Source organism: Macaca mulatta, chromosome 8 (assembly GCF_049350105.2).
Source record: "Macaca mulatta isolate MMU2019108-1 chromosome 8, T2T-MMU8v2.0, whole genome shotgun sequence".
In the NCBI taxonomy this organism is placed as follows: domain Eukaryota; kingdom Metazoa; phylum Chordata; class Mammalia; order Primates; family Cercopithecidae; genus Macaca; species Macaca mulatta.
This window is the reverse complement of record NC_133413.1, coordinates 100,335,615-100,359,440: the sequence shown is the minus strand read 5'-3', so window position 1 is coordinate 100,359,440 and position 23,826 is coordinate 100,335,615. Positions and strand designations below refer to the sequence as shown.

At 40.2% G+C, this 23,826-nt stretch overlaps 1 protein-coding gene, 1 long non-coding RNA gene and 1 other non-coding gene across 4 annotated transcripts in view; 2 read left to right on the top strand and 1 right to left on the bottom strand.

Moving 5' to 3' along the window:
• The window catches only part of OSGIN2 (oxidative stress induced growth inhibitor family member 2), a 25,131-nt gene extending 24,495 nt beyond the window's left edge, over window positions 1-636 (bottom strand). Inside the window, exon 1 of the mRNA XM_015145631.3 lies at window positions 369-636. The gene's annotated coding sequence lies outside the window, so the exon portion shown is untranslated. The remainder of the gene's footprint in view (window positions 1-368) is intronic.
• Window positions 17-23,826, top strand: part of LOC106999849 (uncharacterized) — a 136,715-nt gene continuing 112,905 nt past the window's right edge. Inside the window, exon 1 of one of the 2 annotated variants that reach the window (XR_013397328.1) lies at window positions 17-8,544. This is a non-coding gene — a long non-coding RNA (uncharacterized LOC106999849). The other variant, XR_013397326.1, reaches the window with a different exon arrangement.
• LOC114680471 (U6 spliceosomal RNA) lies at window positions 1,478-1,582 on the top strand. Its single transcript, XR_003732694.2, has one exon. It is a non-coding gene; the product is annotated as a U6 spliceosomal RNA (small nuclear RNA).

The following is a 23,826-nucleotide window of genomic DNA, read 5'->3' as shown; positions in this document are numbered from 1 at the left end:
GCCCCTCCTCGCAGGTGCGGCGGCGGCGGGCGAAGTCTGCGATTGGTGGAGCCGGGGCTTGGGCGAGGGGCCGGGCCTGACGGAGCCGAGGCTGCGCGGGCAGGGAGCCGAGGTCTGCCGGCAAACCGCGCGGCCCCAGCGGCAGCAATCGGGACCTGGACCTCGGTCTGGTCCCCGCCGCCCCTCCGTGTGCGACTTGGTGAGGCTGGTGGGTGCGCGCCGAGAGGGCCGAGGGACGAGCGGAAAAGAAGCTGCCGAGAACTCGGGCCACCCAGACGGCCCGGCGGAGGTCCTGGCGTAAGGCGCGTCCTCGGCCACCTCGCCGAGGACCCCAGGAAGGGTCGAGCTTCCCACGCCTGAGAACCCACCTTTGGGCATTTTCCTCGCGCTGCTGGGGTGCAGACCGCGGAGCTTCCGGGTGCCTCCACCCCTGACCTCCTCATCACAGTCACCTGGGGGACTCACCAAACCACAGGTGCCCGGGACCCGCCCCCGACGGTTCTTTTATGGAAGTCCCGCTTCCGGGAAGAGGTCATCCTCTCTTCTTTATGTCTCTCAAACACACACAAGTGTAGGAATTACCAGTACGCTGGGTGAAAATCCAGGTGCTCAGGCCCGCCCCAGACCACACCGGTCTGTGGGGAAGGGCGGGAACGCTTGCCGCTTTTTAAGCCCCTGCAGGCGTTTGTGATGCAATAGGGAGTCAGAAAAGTATTCAGTAGTGAGTGTCCTTATTCGGTTTGTCAAAAATCAGAGGTGGGGAGGACAAAACCCAGGAGAGATTGATTGCATCTGCTTTTCTACGGAAATGGTTAGCTCCGCTTCCAAAAAAGCCGTATTTTTGTGCTTAAAATACAGGTTCGTTTATATATTTCAATATAATTTTGTAAAACAAATGTTAAGTTTTACTGAATGTTGTCACTGAACAGACTTGTAATGAGCAGGTATTTTGGAGTCTTGGGAGCTTAAAAGAAAATCAGGACTCAGACTGCCACCAGGGTTATGCAATCTAAGAGTATATTAACCACTTTTAAGAATTATATGTTTTTCTTTTCTTTTTTTTTTTTTTTTTTGAGCTTTTGTCGGTTCGACGCGCTCATTTCATTTGAATGGTTGGTTCTGAAAATGAAGCATGTAGTTACTTTTCCATTAACATACATAACAGCATTTTAAAGTACCTAAATTCCTTCTGGAAGGCCGAGGCTGGTCGATCACCTGAGGTCAGAAGTTCCAGACTAGCCTGACCAACATGGTGAAACCCGTCGCTACTGAAAAAATACAAAAACTAGCCCCGGGCGTGGTGGCACGTGTCTTTAATCCCAGCTACTCAGGAGGCTGAGGCAGGAGAATGGCTTCAACCCGGAGGCGGAGGTTGCAGTGAGCTGAGATCCGGCACTGCACTCAGCCTGGGCCAAAAAGTGAGACTCCGTCTCAAAAAAAATAATAATAAAATAAAGTACTTAAATTCCTGAAAGCAGTGCTTAATTCTGCAGCGCATGTACTAAAATTAGAACAATACAGACATTAGCATGGCCGCTGCCCAAGGGTAACATGCAAATTCGTGAAAGGGTTCCATATTTTTAAATATATACACCTACTATGTAACCACGAAAATTAAAAATAAACACATAAATTCCTGAAAGTTGTGCCAATCTAATCCACAAAATTCGTTTAATTTTTTTTATTTTTATTTTTTTGTGGGTACATGGTATTTATGAGGTACATGAGATTTTGATACAGGCATACAATAATAATCACATCAGGGTACATGGAGTAGCCATCATCTCAAATGTTTATCCTTTCTTTGTGCTACAAACAATCCAATTATACTCTTAGTTATTTTTAAATGTTTAATGAATTATCGTTGACTATAGTCACTCTTGTGCTGTTAAATACTAGATCCAATTCTGTCTATACTTTTGTACCAATTAACCATCCCCACTCCACTCCTTAATTCCCCACTACCCTGCCCAGCCTTGTAACCATCATTCTACTCTCTATCTCTGTTAGTTCAATTAATTTTTAGCTCCCACAAATAAGTGAGAACATGCAAAGTTTGTCATTCTGTACCTGGCCTATTTCATTTAACATAATGACATCGGTTGCATCCATTTTGTTGCAAATAACAGGATCTCATTTTTTTTAATGGCTGAATGCTACTATGTTGTGTACATAAACCACATTTTCTTTATTTGTCTGTTGTTAGATGCTTAGGTTGTTTCCAAATCTTGGCTGTTGTGAACGGTGCTGCAATAAACATGGGAGTGCAAGTGTATCTTAGATATACTGATCTCCTTTCTTTGGGGTATATACCTATCAGTGGCATTGCTGGATTATGTGGTAGCTCTATTTTTAGTTTTTTGAGGAATCTCCAAACTATTCTCCATAGTGGCTGTACTAATTTACATTCCTGCCAACAGTGTACAAGGGTTCTCTTTTCTCCGCATCCTCATCAGCATTTGTTATTGCTTGTCTTTTGGATATAGGCCATTTTAACTGCGATGAAATGATATCTCATTGTAGTTTTGATTTGCATTTCTCTGGTGATGAGTGATGTTGAGCACCTTTTCATATACTTGTCATTTGTATGTCTTCTTTTGATAAATGTCTATTCACATCTTTTGCCCATTAAAAAAATTTTTTTTAAGACAGGGTCTTGCTCTGTCACCCAGGCTGGAATGCAGTGGTTTGATCATAGCTCACTGCAGCTTCGAACTCTCAAGTAATCCCCCCCACTTCAGCCTTCTGAATAGCTGGGACTAGAGGTGTGCACCACCACACCCAGCTAAATTTTCTCTTATTTTTTTATTTTCTTTTTTTGTAGAGATGGGGTTTCTACAAAAAAACAGCCTGACCATGTTGCCCAGGCTGGTCTTGAACTCCTGGCCTCAAGTGATCCTCTTGCCTTGGCCTCCCAAAGTGCTGGGCTTACAGGTGTGAACCATTGTGCCTGGCCCTTTTGTGCTTTTTAAACTCAGATTATTATAATTTTTCCTATTGAGTTGTTCAAGCTCCTTATATATACTGGTTACGAATCCCTTGTCAGATGGATAGTTTGCAAATATTTTTTTCCCATTCTGTGGATTGTCTGTTTGTTGATTGTTTCCTTTGCTGTGCAGAAGCTTTTTAACTTGATGTGATCACATTTATCCATTTTTGTTTTGAATGCCTGTGCTTTTAGGGTATTACTCAACATCTCTTTTGCCCAGCATAATGTTCTAGAGAGCTTCCTCAATGTTTTCTTTTAGTAGTTTCATAGTTTCAGATCTTAGATTTAAGTCTTTAATCCGTTTTGATTTGATTTTTGTGTATGGTGAGAAATAGAGGTCTAGTTTCATTCTTCTGCATATGGCTATCCAGTTTTCCCAGCTCCGTTCATTAAAGAGACTGTCCTTTCTCCAATGTATGTTCTTGGCACCTTTGTCAAAAATGACTGTAGATGTATGGAGTTGTTTCTAGGTTCTCTATTCTGTTCCATTGTTTTTGTTTTTGAGATGGAGTCTGCCTCTGTCGCCCAGGCTGGAGTGCAGTGGTGAGATCTTGGCCCACTTTTACCTCCACCTCTCGGGTTCAAGCGATTCTTCTTCCTCAGCCTCTCAAGTAGCTGGGATTACAAGTGCATGCCACCACACCTGGCTAAGTTTAGTATTTGTAGTAGAGACAAGGTTTCACCATGTTGGCCAGACTGGTCTCAAACTCCTGGCCTCAAGTGATCTGCCTGCCTCAGCCTCCCAAAGTGCTCAAAGTGCTAGGAATACTGGTGTAAGCCACCATGCCCAGCTAATTTTTGTAGTTTTAGTAGAAACGGTTTCACCCTGTTGGCCAAGCTGATCTCGAACTCCTGACATCAAGGTGAGAGGTGGCAACGTGCTAGCAGCCCTCGCTCTCCGCACCTCCTCGGCCTCGGGTCCATTCTGGCAGTGCTTGAGGAGCCCTTCAGCCTGCTACGGCACTGTGGGAGCCCCTCTCTGGGCTGGCCCAGGCTGGAGCCGCCTCCTTCTGCTTGCGGGGAGCTGTGGAGGGAGAGGCGCGGGAGGGAACCGGGGCTGTGCGTGGTGCTCGTGGGCCAGCGCGAGTTCTGGCGGGCACGGGCTCGGTGGGCCCTGTGGGCCCTGCACACGGAGCAGCCAGCCAGCACCACTGGCCCAGGGTGGTGAGGGGCTTAACACCCGGGCCAGCAGCTGCAGAGGGTGCCAGCGCACCAGCACTGCGCTCGAGTTCTCGCCAGGTCTCAGCTGCCTCCTGGCAGGGCAGGCTGGGGACCTGCAGCCCGCCATATCCGAGCCTCCCACCCCCACTCGCAGTGGGCTCTCCCGCGGCCCGAGCCTCCTGACCGGCACCGCCCCCTGGTCCATGTCGCCCAGTCCCATCAACCACTCAAGGGTTGAGGAGTGCAGGGTCCGCTAGGGACTGGCGGGCAGGTCCACCTACAGCGCCCATGCGTGATCCACTAGGTGAAACCAGCTGGGCTGCTGAGTCTAGTGAGGACTTGGAGAACCTTTATGTATAGCTAAGGGATCACAAATACACCAATCAGCATTCTGTGCCTAGCTCAGGGTTTGCAAATACACCAATTGCTACTCTATCCAACTAACCTAGTGGGGACTTGGGAGAACTTTTATGTCTAGCTAGAGGATTGTATGCACCAATCAGCACCCTGTCAAAACGGTCCAATCAGCTCTCTGTAAAGTGGACCAATCAGCAGGATATGGGTGGGGCCAGGTAAGGGAATAAAAGTAGACTGCCCGAGTCAACTCGTGGCAACCCACTGGGGTCCATGTCCACACTGTGGTAGTTTAGTTTTTTCGCTCTTTGCACTAAATCTTACTGCTGCTCACTCTTTGGGTCCATGCTGCCTTTAAGAGCTGTGATACTGCGAAGGTCTGCAGCTTCACTCCTGAAGCCAGCAAGACCAGGAACCCACCGGGAAGAATGAACAACTCTAGAGGCGCTGTCTTTAAGAGCTGTAACACTCACTGCCAAGGTCTGCAGCTTCACTCCTGATAGCGAGACCGCGAACCCACCAGAAAGAAGAAGCTCCAGACACATCTGAATGTCTGAAGGAACAAACTCCGGATCCACCATCTTTAAGAACTGTAACACTCACCGCGAGGGTCCGCGGCTTCATTCTTGAAGTCAGTGAGACCAAGAACCCATCAATTCTGGACACAAAGGGTTCCACCTGCTTCAGCCTCCCAAAGTGCTTGGATTACAGGCATAAGCCACTGTGCCTGGCCCTCTTCCACTGATCTTTATGTCTTGTTTTTATGCCAATACCATGTCATTTTGGTCACTGTAGCTCTGTAGTATAATTTGAAGCCTGGTAATGTGATTCGTCCAGTTTTGTTCTTTTTACTCAGGATAGCTTTGGCTATTCTGAGTCTTTTATGGTTCTATATAAGTTTTAGGATTTTTTTTTCCTATTTATGTGAAGAATGTCATAGGAATTTTGATAGAGATTGCATTTAATCTGTAGATTGCTTTGGATAATATGGACGGTTTAACAATATGGATATTTCCAATTTGTGAACATGGAATATCTTTCCATTTTTTTGTGTCCTCATCAATTTCTTATAATTTTCACTGTAGAGATCTTTCACTTTGGTTAATTTCTGGGTAGTTAATTTTATTTCTAGGTATTGTATATGGAATTACTTCTTCGATTTCTTTTTCAGATTGTTCACTGTTGGCAGTACAAATGCTACTGATTTTTATGTGTTGATTTTTTATCTGCAACTTTACTGAATTTGTTTGTAAGATCTAATAGTTTTTTGGTGGAGTCTTTAGGTTTTTCCAAAGATAAGATCACCTCATCTGAAAAGGATAATTTGACTTCTTCATTTCCAATTTGGATGCCTTTTATTTATTTCTCTCGTCTGATTGCTCTAGCTAGAACTTCCGGTACTATGGTGAATAACAGTGGTGAAAGTGGGCATCTTTGTCATGTCCCAGGTATGAGAGGAAACGCTTTAAATTTTTCCTCATTCAATATGATACTAGATGTGGATCTGCTGTATATAGATTCTATTATGTTGAGTTTTATACCCAGTTTTTTTAAGGTTTTTATTTTGAAGGGATGTTGAATTTTATCAAATGCTTTTTCAGCATCAATTAAAATGATCGTATGGTGTTTGTCCTTCATTCTGTTGATGTGATGTATCACATTGTTTTGCATATGATGAATCATTCTTGCATCTGGGATAAATCCCACTTAGTCATGATGAATGATCTTTTGAATGTGCTGTTGAATGCACTTTGCTAGTATTTCGTGTTGAGGATTTTTGCATCAGTATTCACTGCGGTTTATTTTTTATTTTTATTTGTTTATTTATTTTGATGTGTCTGCCTGGTTTTGGTAACAGGGTAATACTGGCCTCATAGAGTGAGTTTGCAAATATTCCCTCCTCTTCTATTTTTCGGAATTCTTTGACAGGATTGGTATTAGTTCTTCTTTATATGTTTGGCAGAATTCAGCAGTGAAGCCATTGGGTACCAGGCTTTTCTTTGCTGGGAGAGTTTTTTATTATGGCTTTGATCTCATTACTTGTTATTGGTCTGCTCAGTTTTTGGATTTCTACGTGGTTAAATTCTGGTAGGTTGTATGTGTCTAGGAATTTTTTCATTTCTTCTAGGTTTTCCAATTTATTGGGATATAGTTGCTCATAGTAACCACTAATGATGCTTTGAATTTCTGCAGTATTAGTTATAATGTCTCCTTTTTTGTCTTTGATTTTATTTATGTGGGTCTTCTCTTTTTTCTCAGTCTGGCTAAAGATTTGTCAATTTTATCTTTTCAAAAACCAACGTTCTGTTTCATTGATCTTGTTTATTGTTTTCCTCGTTTCAATTCCGTTGCTCTCTCCTCTGATCTTTATTATTTCTTCTACTAATTTGCAGTTGGTTTGCCTTTGCTTTTCTAGTTCTTTAAAGTGAATCATTAGTTTATTTGAAGTTTTTCTACTTTTTTTGATAATAGTATATAGCTATAAACTTTCCTCTTAGTACTGCTTTTGCTGTATTCCATAGGTTTTGGTATTTTGAACTTCCATTATGTGTTTCAAAAAAAGTTCCAGTTTTCATCTTAATTTCTTCATTGACTCAGTGGCCATTCAGGAGCATATTGTTAATTTCCATGTGTTTGTATAGTTTCAAAAATTCCTCCTGTTATTAATTTCTAATTGTATTCCACTGTGGTCTGAGAAGATATTTTACATTATTATACTTAAAATTTTTGAATGTTTTAAGGAAATGTTATGTAAATATTTGTTAGGTCCATTTGTTATATCATGCAGATTAAGTCCAGTATTTCTTTGTGGAATTTCTGTTTGAATGATTCATTCAGTGCTGAAGGTAGAGTGTTGAGATGTCCCCAGCTATTATCCTATTGGAGTCCATCTCTCTTTAGCATTAATAATATTTGCTTTAGATGCCTGATTGCTCCAGTGTTGAGTGATATGTATTTAAAATTATATCCTCTTGTTAAATTGACTTTTTTATCATTATATAATGAGCTTCTTTGTCTCTTTTTGTAGTTTTTGTCTTCAAATCTATTTTGGCTGATAGAAGTATATCTATTCCTGCTCTTTTCTGGTTTCCATTTTCATGGAATATCTTTTTGAATCCTTTTATTTTCAGCCTATGTATTTCTTTATAAGTGAAGTATGTTTCTAGTAGACAACAGATTGTTGGGTGTTGTTTTTATCCATTCAGCCCTGTATGTCTTTGGATTGGAGATATTAGTCCTTTTACATTCAATGTTACTATTGTCAAGTAAGGTCTCACCCCTGACATTTTGTTTTCTGGCTCCTTTGTGGTCTTCTCTTCCTTCTTTCCTTCCTTCTTGTCTTCCTTTTAGCGAAGGTGATTTTCTCTAGTGGTATGTTTTAATTTCTTGCTTTTTGTTTTTGTGTTTGTGTGTCCATTGTATGTTTTGATTTGAGATTACCATAAGGCTTGCAAATAATATCTTATTACCCATTATTTTGAACTTATGACAACTTAACACTGATTGCATAAACAAGCAAGCAAAAAGAAAACTAATAAAAACTCTACCCTTTAATTCAGTCTCCCTCCTTTTTAACTTTTTCATTTCTATTTATATCTTGTTGTAATATCTATGTCTTGAAAAATTGTAGTTATTATTTTGATTGGATCATCTTTTACTCTTTCTACATATTAGTAGTTTACACACCATAATTACAGTGCTATAATATTCTGTGTTTTCTCTGTGCTTACTATTACCTGTTAGTTTTGTACCTTCAAATGATTTCTTATTGCTCATTAGCATACTTTTCTTTCAGATTGAAGAACTCCATTTAGCATTTCCTGTAAAACAGGTCTGGTGTTGATAAAATCCCTCAGCTTTTGTTTGCCTGTGAAGGTCTTTATTTCTTCTTCATGTTTGAAAGATATTTATGCTAGATGTACTATGCTAAGGTAGAATTTTTTTTTTTCCTTCAGCACTTTAAATGTGTCGTGCCACTGTCTCCTGGCCTGGAAGGTTTCCACCGAAAAGTTTGCTGCCAGACATATGGGAACTCCATTGTATGTTATTTGTTTGTTTTCTCTTGCTGCTTTTAGGATCCTTTCCTTATCCTTGACCTTCGGGAGTTTGATTATTAAATGCTTTGAGGTAGTCTTCTTTGGGTTAATTCTGAGAGTGTTCTGTAGCCTTCTTGTACTTGGATATTGACATCTTTCTCTAAGTTTGGGTTTGGGAAGTTCTATGTTGTTATCCCTTTGAATAAACTTTTTTTTTTCTTTTGCATAAAATGCAGCTCCTGCACAACCTTTGAATAAACTTTCTATGCCTATTTCTCTCTCTACCTATTCTCTAAGGGTAATAACTCTTAGATTTGCTCTTTTGAGGCTGTTTTCTAGATCTTGTATGTGTGCTTCATTGTTTTTTATTCTTTTTTCTTTTGTCTCCTCTGACTGTATTTTCAAATAGCCTGTCTTCAAGCTCACTAATTCTGCTTGATCAGTTCTGATGTTAAGTGGCTCTGCTGTCTTCAGCATGTCAGTTGCATTTTTCAGCTCCAGAATTTCTGCTTCGTTTCTTTTACTTATTTCAGTCTCTTTGTTTGAATTCCTTCTCTATGTCTTCTCTGTGTTATCTTGAATTTCTTTGAGATTTCTCAAAACACCTGTTTTGAATTCCTTTTGAAAGGTCGCAATATCTCTGTCTTTGTGGGACAGGGATTTTTCACTGGTGCCTCATTTAGTTCATTTGATGAGGTCATGTTTTCCTGGATGGTCTTGATGCTTGTGGATGTTCGTCAGTGTCTGGACATTGAAGAGTTAGGTATTTATTGTAGTCTTTGCAGTCTGGGCTTGTTTGTACTCACCCTTCTTGGGAAGACTTTTCAGTTATTCAAAAGGACTTGAGAATTGTGATCTAATTTTTTTTCCCACCACAGCTGTATCTGGATTAGAGGGCATTCCAAGCCCAGTAACACTATGGCTCTTGCAGACTCAAAGAGGTACTGCCTTGCTCGTCTTGGGTAAGATCCGGTAGAATTCTCTGGATTGCCAGGCAGAGCCTCTTGTTCTTTTCCCTTACTTTCTCCTAAACAAATGGAGTCTTTCTCTCTCTGCTGAGCTGCCTGGAGCTGCAGGAGGTGTTGCACAAGCACCCCTGTGGCTACCACCACTGTTACTGCACTGGGTGAGACCTAAATCCAGCACAGCACTGGGTCTCATCCATGGCCCACAATAATCACTGCCTGGCTACCACTTGGGTTCATTCAAGGCCGTAGGCCTCTACAATAAACAGGTGGCAAAACCAGCTAGGCTATATCCTTCCCTTCAGGGTAGTAAGATCCCCCTGGTCCTGAGGGCATTCAGAGATGCCATGTAGGAGCCCGAGCCTGGAGTTGGAACCCTTAGGAATCTACCTGGTATTCTATTCTACTGTGGCTGAACTGGCACCCAAGCCACAAGACGAAGTTCTTCCCATTCTCCCCTTCCCTTTCCACAAGCATAGGAGTCTCTCCCATGGCCACCATCACCCCAGGCATGCAGCAAGTACTGTCTGGCTACCTGCTGTTGTTCATTCAAGGCCCAAGGGCTCTTCAGTCAATTTGGTAAATGCTGCCATGTCTGGGACTCTTTCATCAGGGCACTGGACTTTTCTCTGGCCCAAGGCAGGTCCAGAAATGCCATCTAAGAGACAAGACCTGGAATCTGAGACCCCCAAGAGCCCACATGATGCTCTACCCCGCTGTGGCTGAGCTGGTACCTAAGCTGCAAGGCAGAGACCCCTTTATTCTTCCTTCTGCTTTTCTCAAGCAATAGTCTGTCCTTGTAGCCACCACACCTGGGAATATGCTTGGTCACACTTGAAGCTAGTATAGTACTGGGTCTCACCCAAGGCCTACAGCAAGTACTACCTGGTTACCACTGCAGGTTTTTCAGGGCCCAAGGGTTCTTTAGTCAGCAGGTGATGAATCTTGCCAAGACTGGGTCTTTCCCCTCAAGGCAGCAGATTCCCTTCTGGCCCACGGTATATCTAGAAATGTCATCCTGGAGCTAGAGCTTGGAATGGGGGCCTCAGGACTCTGCGTGATGCCTGTCCTATTGTGGCTGAGCTTGTGTCCAAGATGCAAGACAATGTCCCCTTTATTTTTCCCTCTCCTTTCCTCAAGCAGAAGGAAGGTGTCTCTTTGGAGTTCTGCTGCCTGGGGTTATGAGGAGGGGTGGTGCAGGCACTCTGATTGGCTGCCCTGGCTGGTGTCTCACTAGGTCACGTGCCCCCCATGTCCACTGACTGCAAACCCAGCACAGCACCAGGACTTGCCCAGGAATGGCAGTCCTTATGTCCTAGACCACCTTTCAACTTTATTTAGGACCCCAGAGCACTTTAGCCTGTGGTATGAGGTCTGCCAGAATGCATTCTGAGCACTGGGGTGGGCTGAGCCCTCTGGCTAGGGCAGGTCCAGATGACCCTTTCATGGGTTCTGCCTGAGTTCTGCCTGGTGGTGTTTTCCATTGTTACAGGGGAGCACTGTGTTCCCATGCCAGTTTCCACAATTACTGCACTATTTCTCCTCCAAGTGCATGGGTTCTCTCTTGGCACCATAGGGCCACTGCTAGGGAATGAGGAAGGGGTTGTGTTGGCAATGGAAGACTGTTTTTCCTACCCTCTTCACGGCCTCTTTCAGTGATACGAAGTTCAAAACATATACTGTGATCGCTCACATGATTTTTGTTTCTCATGACAGTACTTTTTTGTAGGGGTAGTTGTTCAATTTGGTGTTCCTGCAGGAAGGAAGATTGGTGGAGGCTTCTATCTGGCCATCTTGCTTTGCCTTCTCCCCAATCCAGATAATTTAAATAATATCTGACACTTACAGAGTGTTTATAAGACCTTTGTATAAATTGTTCCGTTATGTCTTTTTCATTTTGAGTGTTCTTGCAGTATTTTCAGGTTAAATAATAAAGCGAGCATATCAAATTTTAGCCTTAATCTTAGCTTTGCATTTCACCTTGTGAATTTGTTGTCGTGGTTTGCACTTCATAATGACATGATTAAAACAGGCCACAATGACCACATAGAGGATTATTCTTACAGCAGATGGGTTATATCGGTATTTTCATATTTTTATTTTGAAGTTGTAGGTAAGGTCTTATTTAAATATAAAACCCAGAGTTGGTGAGATTGTAGAGAAACAACTCAGATCCTGTTGGTGAGAGTGCAAATTGGTATATAAGCTAAAACTCCCAATACCTACATGATAGGAACTGAGTCCTCCTTTCAGTGCCCACAGTAGTATATTTACAGTAGGGCTTATCTCACACACTCAACTGAGGCAGTTCATGGTACCTTCTCAGTCTCCAGTGTCACCTGTTGTAAAATCCTTACTGTACAACTCTTCTTACTGATATATGATGTAAGAGCATTTTATACGTTAAATTATAGCATAGTAGCTAAGAGGATCCTCTGTGTTGGAATCTTTACTGTACTAGCCATGTGATCTTGGTTAAGTTACTTAGCACCTCTGCGCATCAGTTCGTCGTCTGTAAAATGAGGATAATAGAATTTATCTCATTGGTTGTAAAGATTAAATAAGAAAACATTTATAAGACATCATAGTACCTGGCTCATGTTAATCACTAAATAAAGGTTAATTTTTACGATTATCAATATTATAAAATGTTTGTACATTTTCTAAAAGCAAAATTCTGGAAAGTATGTGCTGAGCACTAAACTGTGTCTACTTCAAAATTCTTACGTTGACGCCCTAGTTCCCAGTGTCGACTGTATTGCAGATGGGGCCTATAAGGTGATAATTAGGTTAAACGAGGCTATAAGGGTGGGGTCCTAATCTGATAGGGTTGGTGCCATATAGGAAGATGAAGAAACACCAGCGCTCACTCTCTCTGGCTCTCCAAGAAATGGACAAACTGACCATTTCTTGGAACAGAGCACGCACCAGGAACCAAATTGGCTGGCAATCAACCAATCCTTGATCTTGGATTTCCCAGCTTCCAGAACCGTGAGTAAATAAATTCCTGTTGTTTAAGCTGCACAGTCTAGGGTATTTTGTTATGGCAGCCTGAAGTGACTAAGATGGTATGTTTATGCATTTTTCAAAAGCAAATCTAATGTAAACTGTTCAGGATAAACTGTTGTATTTCATAAATTCTAGGCAAATCTGTCAATGGGCCATGTCATAAAAGGCCGTAATTTGACAGTGTAAAACTCAGCGGGTTCTAGTAAACGTAATATCTGACACTTTCAGAATGTTTATAAGTAGCATATATAAATTTTTGCTTGATGTCTTCATTTTCATTTTGAGTGTTCTTGCAGTATTTTCAGATCAAATGGTAAAGTGGGTATATCAAATTTTAGGCTTAACCTGGTTACATTTGTATATTTCTCCTTTATTAACCTGAAGCTCTGGGAAGCTCATATGCCTTTCAGATTTATAATCCTCAAGCCCATTGATACTTTTTTTGTTTTTTTTGTTTTTTTTTGAGATGGAGTCTGGCTCTGTCGCCCAGACTGGAATGCAGTGGCGCGATCTAGGCTCATTGCAAGCTCCGCCTCCCGGGTTCACACCATTCTCCTGCCTCAGCCTCCTAAGTAGCTGGGACTACAGGCGTGCGCCACCACGCCCAGCTAATTTTTTGTAGTTTTAGTAGAGACGGGGTTTCTCTGCGTTAGCCAAGATGGTCTCGATCTCCTGACCTCGTGATCCGCCTGCCCCAGCCTCCCAGATTGCTCATTGATACTTTTTGGTACAGTATTCCGTTTAGCTGTCAGCTTGGAATTCTCATCAGCTAAATTATCTGTCTAGATGGCAAATAGTAGGAAAGCTTCCCTGAGTCCATACAAAATTGAGGTCAGGGCCTGTGCTGGGAACTTAAATGAGCTTTGCCCCTACAGTTTGGTCTCAGAGGACAGACAGAAAAATACCAAGGAGGCTTCTTGCTGAAAAGTACAATTTATTTTTGTGACTACTGTAGCAGTCAGGTTCAGGTTCAGTTACAGAGAATAGAATTTATAGAAATCACTCTATGTGCTCTATAATTTAAGGATAAAAAGAATTTCTCAACAAGTATTACATATTCTACTGAATCATAGGAGGGCTGAAGAAACGTAGAACTCTGAGAAAAATTCCTAGAGTCATACTATAAGAGCAAGCCACCAAAGAAGCTGCTGCCTGTCTCTGAACAAAAAGCTGCCTACAAAATCAGAAAGCTGCAGCTACAGCTGCTGACTCCAGAATTATACTAGACATGCAACGTTTTAATTTTTTTATTGTCTGTGTCCCTCTACTACAAAGTCAGTTCAAGAAGTCAGGAATTTTTTTCTTTTTTCACTGCTGTATACACAGCACTGAGAATGAATCTTGACTTGTAGTAGGAGTGAATACTCACAATCATAGGTAGCACTCACCCACTAAACCCAGCAGGGCTGATGTTGGATAAACCTTTTAACTAAATGGAGGGAATAAACATAAGTCATGAGAGATTTATTTCTCTGTCTCATAGTCTGTAAGGTCAGTTGGTAGGCTCAATTTGCATTACTACAAGATTAAAGAAAAGAGGAAAAGTAGAGAACAACAGAGAAAGAAAAGATAAATCCTAAGAATGTACATTTTCAACATCAGAAAAATAGAAGTTCGGAAAGTTAGAAAAGAGAAAGTGGTTGGATGAAACTTGCTCAATAAGAAAAAAGTTTCAGAACTAAAGGGAGACATGATTCTGCAAATGTAGAAGACCTACTGAGTACTGAACAGAAAAAAGAAAAATATGTATATACATAGATATATCATGAAATTTAAGGATAGCAAGGATGAAGAGAGGATTCTAAAAGCTTCCAGGGAGAAAGTTCAAGTACTCCGTAAAGGAAGGAGAATCAGGCTGGCAACAAACTTTTGAGTGAGTATTAAGATACAAGAAACTCTAAAAGTTCCTAGGAGAGATGACTTTAAACTTAGAATTCCATTTTTTTGTTTTGTTTTGTTTTTTTGGTTTTGTTTTGTTTTGTCCACACAGGGTCTCACTCTGTTGCCCAGGCTGGTGTACAACAGCCCAGTCATGGCTCACTAAAGCCTTGACCTCCTGGGTTTAAGTGATCCTCCCTCTCTCTCTGCCTTCTGAGTAGCTGGGACTATAGGTGTGAGCCACCATGCCAGCTAATTTTTTTATTTTTTATAGGGACAGGGCCAGGCATGGTGGCTCACACCTGTAATCCCAGCACTTTGGGAGGCCGAGGCGGGTGGATTACCTGAGGTCAGGAGTTCGAGACCAGCCTGGTGAACGTGGTGAAACCCCATCTCTATTAAAAATACAAAAATTAGCCGAGCATGGTGGCGGGCACCTGTAATCCCAGCTGCTTGGGAGGCTGAGGCAGGAGAATCACTTGAACCCAGGAGATGGAGGTTGCAGTGAGCCAAGATCACACCATTACATTCCAGCCTGGGAGACACGAGCACAACTCCACCTTAAAAAAAAAAAAAAAAATTAGAGACAGGGTCTCACTGTGTTGTGCAGGCTGGTCTTGAGCTCCTGGGTTCAAGCCATCCTCCGTCCTTGGCCTCCCAAAATATTGAGATTACAGGTGTGAGCCACCATGCCTCCTGAACTTGGAATTCTATACCATGCCAAACTATTGATAAAATACGTGGACAGAATGAAAAAGAAAATGAAACACAAACTTTCGAGAAAGCTTTACCTCACTAATATTCTTTTTTAGGATGTTTCTTGAGAATACAGGCCAAGCAAACAAGGGACTTGTTGAAGGAAATGGAGTGGATTGGGTCTGTGAAACAGTGTAACAAATTCAGAAATGCAATGAATGCAACTTCCAGGATAGTTACGCAACAGGAAGCCTGCCTATACAGATTGAAAGACTTCAGCACTGTAAGAACTGCCTGTAGAAAAAAAAGGAATTCCTGGATTTGCTAGTATTCTGGAAATGTTGGAAGAACCTAGTCTAATGATGCCATAAAGGAAGACAATTCAAGACAAAGTAAAAAGGCAATTTATAATTTAGTTGAGTGGGGTATATGACAAGAAGCTATACCAAAAAAAACAAGTAGAGACATAGAAGGTAACTTTCCCGGACAGTGAATACTGTTTACACAGATGTGGCATAAATATCCTTTACTGATTTTCAAAAATACAGTCCACCTGTAGGCAAAGCAAGAATTGTTTAACTATAGTTACAGAACAGGTTGTAAATGTGAAGCATGATAGTGTGATAAAGGAACCAGAGATGAAGACAAGGGTAAGGGATACAAAATTCTTATCTGGGAAAGTGAAGAGATATTGTTTATGTTGAAGCAAGAACTGTGAGCTTAGTTATATTATTTAAAATTGCAAATGTAATAAGTGGAATGCTAACTAGTGATATAATTTATTAGCTGTTATGAGTAGGGAAAATTTGTGGTGGCTTAATGTAGTTAAATCTTTATCTATCTTGGCAGGAAGTGAGTATGCAACATCTAAGATTGAGACATCAAAAATTCACAGCATGAGCAGATTGTTTACAGATAGGGTAACTAAAAACAATGAGATTAATGTGATTGCCTCTGGGAAACAACATTGGAGGGAATGGAAAGGGATGGCTTGGGGGCCTGTTGCTTTTTGCATTCAGCCCCCTTGAGTTCATTTGTTCTTTCATCTAACAGGCACTTACTGTATGCCAAAAATGTGCCAAACACATGTAAATGAAATGACTCTACTGAAGATTTGAGGAGATGAGATATTTTCTATCACCACAGTACCAGATTTAAAATTGAATATTAGAGAGACTTGTTCTTAAAACTTTTTGCTAGGCACTTTATGCCAACCATGTTGCTACCATCTTCTCTGTTCCTCTTACATTCTCATTCTCTAACAACTTTTTCAGTCGTCTCACACCCATACACAGTCTTGTTTGTTGGTGTTATGGGGAACTCACAAGTGGAGCCAAAAAGGAGAAATATGACCTCTCCTATGTTTCACCTCCAGTGGGGTTGATGTGAGGTCCTAGGATTTCTGTGAAGGCGATTTGTGGTTTTGAAGTTCCAGATGGTGACAACTGGAGCAGCAAGCCTGGTGAGCATATTGAGCAGACTACTAAGAACAGGAATGAAAAACAAACAAACAAAAAAAACCAACACCCTTCTCTTTCTCACCTATACTGGAATAGTGGTTCTCAACCATGACTGCGTATTAGAATCACCCAAGGAGCTTTTAAAAACATCAATGCCCAGGCACCACCTCTTCCCCTTTTGACGCTCTTCCTTCCAACTCCCACCACTACCAAATAAATTGAAAATCTAGTGAAGGGACCTCAGTCCCATGATTCAAAACATTAATAAAAAAGTCACCTGCAGTTTCTGCACAATTGATTGAATTGGGCAAAACAAATTAGAGCATTGAACCACTTTGTCGACGATTTTCAACCTGGTATTCTAAGGAAGAGAACTTGCTCCTTAGAATTTTGCATTGGCTGTTCCTTCTGCCTGGGACACTTTCCTTTCCTATATGCATAGCTAACTACCTCACCTTCTCAATGAGACTGACCTGCCCTCCAGGCCCCAAAATGGTACTCCCAAGCTCACTCTGCTGTACTTTCTTTTTATCATAGCACTTATCGGTGTCTAACATAGAATTTGCCCACTTCTTGTACCTATTGTGTAATGTTTGTTTCCACCCTTTAGAATGTAAACAAATACGATCAGGTATTTTTCATTTTGTTCACTGATGAAACTTAAGTATCTAGAACAATACCGAACATGATTGGGCACTCAATAAATACTTGCTGAATTTCAGTGACCTCTCAAATAACATTAATTCATTATTTCCATGAAAGATAAGTGTTTATGCATGTTATGTAATATGTTTGGAATGTGCTAGCATTACACACTTGCATAAAGTTTTTTGAAGAATTATATATCTCACCAGGCAAATGTTCTGTACCCCGTGAAGCCTGCTGGATATCTGGGCTGTCAGAAGATCTGGGCTTTAATCTCATGTTGTCTGTTTAAATAGATATATAATACTGATCAAAGTACTTCACTCCTCTCAGTGTCACTTAGGTTATTTATAAAAGAAAGAGGTTGATATAAATGAATTCCAATTTTTTTTCCTCTACTATTATATAGTACTTTGTGACCACATATGAGCTTGAAATGCAATAAAATGTTAATTTTGTGGCTTTTATTTTCTTCTGAAAGCAATTAAAACATGCACCTATCTCCATATTTCAAGTACAATTTGCTACAGTAGTTAAGAGCTGTCCCCTTTGGAATCAAATTATCTTGATTTTAACCCTTGATTTACTACTTATAACCTCAGTATTTTTTCTATAATTTTATTTATTTATTTGATTCATTTTTCTATAGCGACAGGGTCTTGCTGTGTTGCCCAGGCTGGTCTCAAATTCCTAGACTCAAGCAGTCCTCCTGCCTCAGCCTCCCAAAGGCCTGGGATTACAACAGATGTGAGCCACTGCACTGACCCTTATCTCAGTATTAAACAAGTTATTCAATTCTCTGCCTCAATACCCTCATCTGTAAAATGAATATAGTAATATATCAATTTCAGTAACAATTTTTATATTTATTATGAAATTAAATTAGATAACTCGTACAAAAACATTTAATACATTGCGTGATTCATGATAAGGCTAAATGATTGTCAACTTTTTATGAAATACTAACTTTAGTAATACCTTCTGTTTACATGCGTTTGTGGAAATAAATGACCAATTAAATGAGAAAAGTAAAGGCTATTCTGAGCTTGCTATAGCAAGGGAGTCAGCCATTTTCACTGGCATTTTGGCAGACACTCAGAAGCAGGCAAAAGAGCGGACAAGCTTCTGGGATGCCCTGATCAGAGACTGTTGGCATGGGGGTGCTGGATACAGGCAAACACCAGAAGCAAAGCATCTATGTGATTGATTAGGGTGCATATTCGGCTTTCTCTAGTTGATTCTACATTGGAAGTGTGGACAATTAGGGAAGCTGTCAGTTATTAATCAAGTCCTAATGATTTGGGACTGATGGTTTTGTTTAGCTTCCTGGATTTTCACTAGAGAGAGCAACCTGGCTTCCTGCAATTCTGACTTATATCAGACTGACTTTCTGGACTGTTTATTGTAGATAAGGGGCTTGCTTCCCTGGACAGGTTTTTTAAAGGTTGTTGGTCAAAGTTTGATTTTTATATATGTTTTGGCCAGTGTCCATTTGCATATTCAGTCTCTCAGCCTTTATTAGCAAAGTTATTAAGAATATTCACCATTGGAAAATTGATTATTTTCATTTTATTTTAATCAGAGTTTGATTTAAATATTGCTGTATGGTTGGTGCTGTATAAACCTATCTAATCAGTATTTTGCAAAGTACATTACCTTCCCTTAATCTGTTTTATCTTTTTTTAAAAAACGTTAGAATAAATACAACTTGGCCGGGCACGGTAGCTCATGCCTGTAATCTCAGCACTTTGAGCACTTTGGGAGGCCAAGTTGGGTGGATGACTTGAGGCCAGGAGTTTGAGACTAGCCTGGCCAACATGGTGAAACTCTGTCTCTGCTAAAAATACAAAAATTAGCCGGGCATGTTGGCACATGCCTATAATCCCAGCTACTCAGGAGGCTGAGGCAGGAGAATCACTTAAACCTGGGAAGTGGAGGTTGCAGTGAGCTGAGATTGCGCCACTGCACTCCAGCCTGGGAGACAGAGCGAGACTCCGTCTCAAAAAAAAAAAAAAAAAAGAATACAACTGTTCTTTGTATTTTTGATGTTCTTTTTACCTAATCATCTTCTTCAGTGCTAATTTGTCCTTTAAATCAGGGAAAATTTTAAGATGCAAACTTATATTTGGAAAGGGACCCATTTTCCACATTTCACCCCAGAGCCTTCAGAATTTAAATTTATGCCACTGAATAGGATGCTTTTTATAAAGACACCGATATGATTTTTTTCCATTTAAGTATATTTTTGCTATTTTGCCCTTTATTCTCTTTTAATTTTAAAAGACTAGTCTCCCCAGTCAAAGTTTGTCTGACCTAGCAGTTCTTGCATATGTATAGTATGTATATTCATTGTTACATGGCTTCTTGATTTGGATATTAGTCACAAGAGGTATTTAACAAGTAACAGTGACTTATTGGAAGACTCTCATTCCTGTTGAACATCCACTACAATTTTGCATTTATTCTTTATAGAATTGAAGGAAACAACTGTAATGCCAAATATACCAAATATAAGGTTATTTGCAAAGAAAACATGAATTTCCACCATTATATAATTTATTCTTGATACGTTTCTGTGGTAGGAGGGTAATTATTAACTTGGCATTTTAAGGTAAATTGCAAAACTCTTTTAAAAATAAGATAATTTTCATTTATGTAATAGTGATATTATCAATTACATAGTATTACTAGAATATCCATATTTTTCCTTGTTCTGAGACTAAAAACAGATTTTATAAGTACCAGAAATCATAGCTTTAATTATAAATGTAAATTATTTTTAAAATTTTGTTTTAGAATATGTACCAGTCATAACACAGTTAAAATAATGATTTGATTAACTAATTACCTGTTACTTTACTATAACTAGAATGTCTGAAAAGTGTGTCTTTTTGGGAGAGTGCTAAGAAATGTGCTTGTGTGTATTTCTATGTTAATTTAATAGAATTCAATGAAAACTCTTGCTAAGTATGCTGGAAATTTAGTGTGGCATCCAGCGCTCAAAACTAGAGTTAGCAATCAATTTCCAAAGAAGGGTGTAAAGCATATCTAGTCTTCTATGTGCAATTCCAAGGTGGCAGGGGAAATCAGTCTTTCCTGTTTAAAAAAACATGTATGTAAGAGTTAATCTCCAGAGTTAAGTAACAAAAGACCACCAGAGCTGTAGATAAACTAATGAAAGAAAAGAGATTTGAACTCTATCCATTTAAGTATTTTTTTTTCTCATGAGTATATATTTTATTTGCAGGAGGATTCTATTTGGCTCCTGTACAAATCTGCCTACTCTTACCATACAGCCTTGTTCTTTCATTGTCATTGTATTCTTTCCTTCCTTACAAATATTTATGTCAAAGTATCTTTACAACTAAACTATATCCTTCTTTCTCTTCCTTGGCTTACGGATTTTCCTATTTGTTGTGTCTGGCTAATACTGTCTTACAGTGATTCATTCATTTCCTGAAGCAGATTATAATCTCCAACTGTAAATTCTCCAGCAGGGGTTTGATTTGGGTGTTCTTGTTATGTACTCAGGATATGGAATCTGAACCATAGGGTAGTTTTACATTTGCCCCTGCCTAGGCTGATGGATTTCGCCATACCTGGACCAGTTACAATGCAAACATCTCAGTTTAGGATCGTTCCACAGTTACCCGCAGGCAGAGGTGCTGGCTTCCAGTGGGTGACTTCTTTTCCACCCAATATTTTAGACAGGGGGCAAAGCTTACTTGCAGTTTTCTAGGCAGGGTCAGTGGCTGAACTTCTTCCATTTCATGGGATGGTCAGCTCCTTACTACTCCTGGTTGTATGCAGGGAATTTAGTTTGGAGATTTTCCTGTCAATTTCAAGCTTGACATTACAACCAAATCTTCCATTATTATATTTGATCCATGTGTTTGTATTGGGAGGAAGAGGTCTTTCTAATATCAGCTTGTGTTGATATGTTAACCTACAATTCACTTATTTATTAAATATTTGCAAGTCTTTCTAATCTTTCATTATATTATTGTTTCTTAGGAGTTCTGATTGGATTTATTAATCATTTCCTATTAATTATAATAACATTTACTTGTATCATGGATACAAAGGTGATAAGTAAAGAATTTTTTGTTTCTCACCCCCTTGAAATAGTTGGCTCAGTTTAGTCTAATATTATGTGGTTTCTAAATGACCATCATTCCTCGGGCACAGTAAAATTATTTTTTTTCCAAAAGGATCAAGCCAGAACTTTGAACTTGAAATCACTACTGGTATGCATAATACTTAATACCTTTATTATTATTTGGCATCTAGTTACAGCCAGTGAAACCACTTTAGCAGAATCATTTACATTTAATTATTCATTACTCAGAGTCAGAATTCCATTCCATGAGAGTAGGACTAGCAAAAGCCAAGAAAGTTCTAAATAGACTGAACTGTTAGGAAAACCAATACATTTGACACTGACACATGGAACAAAGCAGACCTATTTTTAAATCTGAATTAAGTGAAAGTGGACACAGGAGTTTTGGCTTGCAATAGAAACCTAGTTACCAGAATTGGGACACTAGGTGGACAAAGCCATGCTTGAGCTAAGTTTAGACATACATGTCACAGCCACAAGTTACATGAGTCCAATTAGTTAAATATTCTTAGAGAAGTGGTATAGCCCATTGGAACTGATCCATTGTCTTACACTCTCTCTTCAGTCCCCTACTTATTCATTCCTTTAGATATGCATTCTTTCCTTCCACCATGGCCGTCTGGTTACTCCGTTCACATGATGCAGAGCACGCAGGACTGCCAGGGAAACTTGGTGTAAAGGCAACATGTAGCAAGAAGTCTTCATTACTATAACTTGTCTTTCTGGGAACAGCTCTGATGGCTGCTTCCCCTAGCTCCTCTGCTTCTTTAGTTCCAGCTTTTCCCTGATGACCATGATCCAGCTTCTTCCTATTTTAGATTTCTATCTGGGACACTCCTATAGCTATGGCCAACCCATCCTAATGGGCTTTATTTGTTCAACAAATTTCTTAAATTGAATGGTGGCCTATAAACTCTGTGTAATTCATTTACATAGAAATGCGTTATGCTTCTTAGCTTCATCTTATGAAGATATATTTTATTGCCAAAACCTGGAGTAAAATAGTGTTAAAACTTTATTAACTATATTTTATTTTTATCTTGAGACAGAGTCTCGCTGTGTCACCCAGGCTGGAATGCAGTGGTGCAATCTCAGCTCACTGCAACCTCCGCCTCTTGGGGGTCAAGTAATTCTCCTGCCTCAGCCTCCCAAATAACTGGGATTACAGGCGCATGCCATCATGCCCAGCTAATTTTTGTACTTTTAGTGGAGATGGGGTTTCACCATGTTGGCCAGGCTGGTCTCGAACTCCTGACCTCAAGTGATCTGCCCACCTTGGCTTCCCAAAGTGCTAGGATTACAGGCGTGAGCCACTGCACTTGCCCTGTTAACTCTATCGACAGAAGAAAATATTATGTTCTTTTTCCCTCAATAGTCTTTTGATTACTTGGAAAGTATTGAATTTCTAATAGTGTCCATACAGTCACTACTCTGATTTTAATAATGTGTTAACTTGAACATTGAAAGAGAAACTGTAAATCTAATGCAAACATGCAGAAATTACATAGAAACACATGTAGAGCTTACCTGTCGTATATCTGTAAATTATACTTTCTGGAAAATTAGGAAGGATGCCACTGTTCCCTTCCCTGTCTTTGACTTCCTAGCCTACCTGTGCAGGTTAGGATTCCTTGACAATATGCTAACTCATGCTCGTTGAACAAATATTTTCTTTTCTGTTCATCTCAGTGTCTGCCTGTTTATCTTATTCTGCCCAAATCCCATTGTAGAAGTTATGCCCTTCACCAAGAATACAAGCCCTATGTCTTAGCATACTCTACAATGTATGTAGTCTGTTTTAACTATGGCTTACCCCCTTACACAACCTTCCAGCAATCCTGAAATCCTAGTAGTTACGTCAATACACCAAGCTATTTCTTGTCTTGAGCCTTTGTGCCAGGCATCCTTTTTTCCAGGAATGCCCTCCTTTTTATTATGAGGTAGAATTCCATTGTATGAACTGCCACAACCCATTTACCAGTTAAAGGACATTGGAGTTGTTTCCAGTTTGGGGCTCATAAATGCAAATTTTAAAAACTAAACATTTGTATACAGGTCTTTGGGTAAATATATATGTTGTTTTATTTGAGGAAATGCCTAAGGGTGGGAATGCTGAGTTATCAGCCAAGAGTATGTTTACCATTATAAGAAATTCCAAACTCTTTTCCAAAGTGCCAGTATCATTTTCCATCCTCACCAACAATGCTTGATAGTTTCAGTCACTCAGTATCCTCGCCAACACCTAATGCTAGTCAGTCTTTTGATTTTAGACATTCTGGTGATATGTAGTGACATCTTATTGTGGTTTTAATTTGCTTTTCATGAATTATTAATACTGTTGAGCATCTTTTTGTTTTGTTTTGTTTTTGAGATGGATCTCACTCTGTCGCCTAGGCTGGAGTGCAGTGGCACGATCTTGGCTCAGTGCAATCTCCACCTCCAGGGTTCCAGCAATTCTCCTGCCTCAGCCTCCCCAGTAGCTGGGATTACAGGTGTCCGCCACTACGCCCAG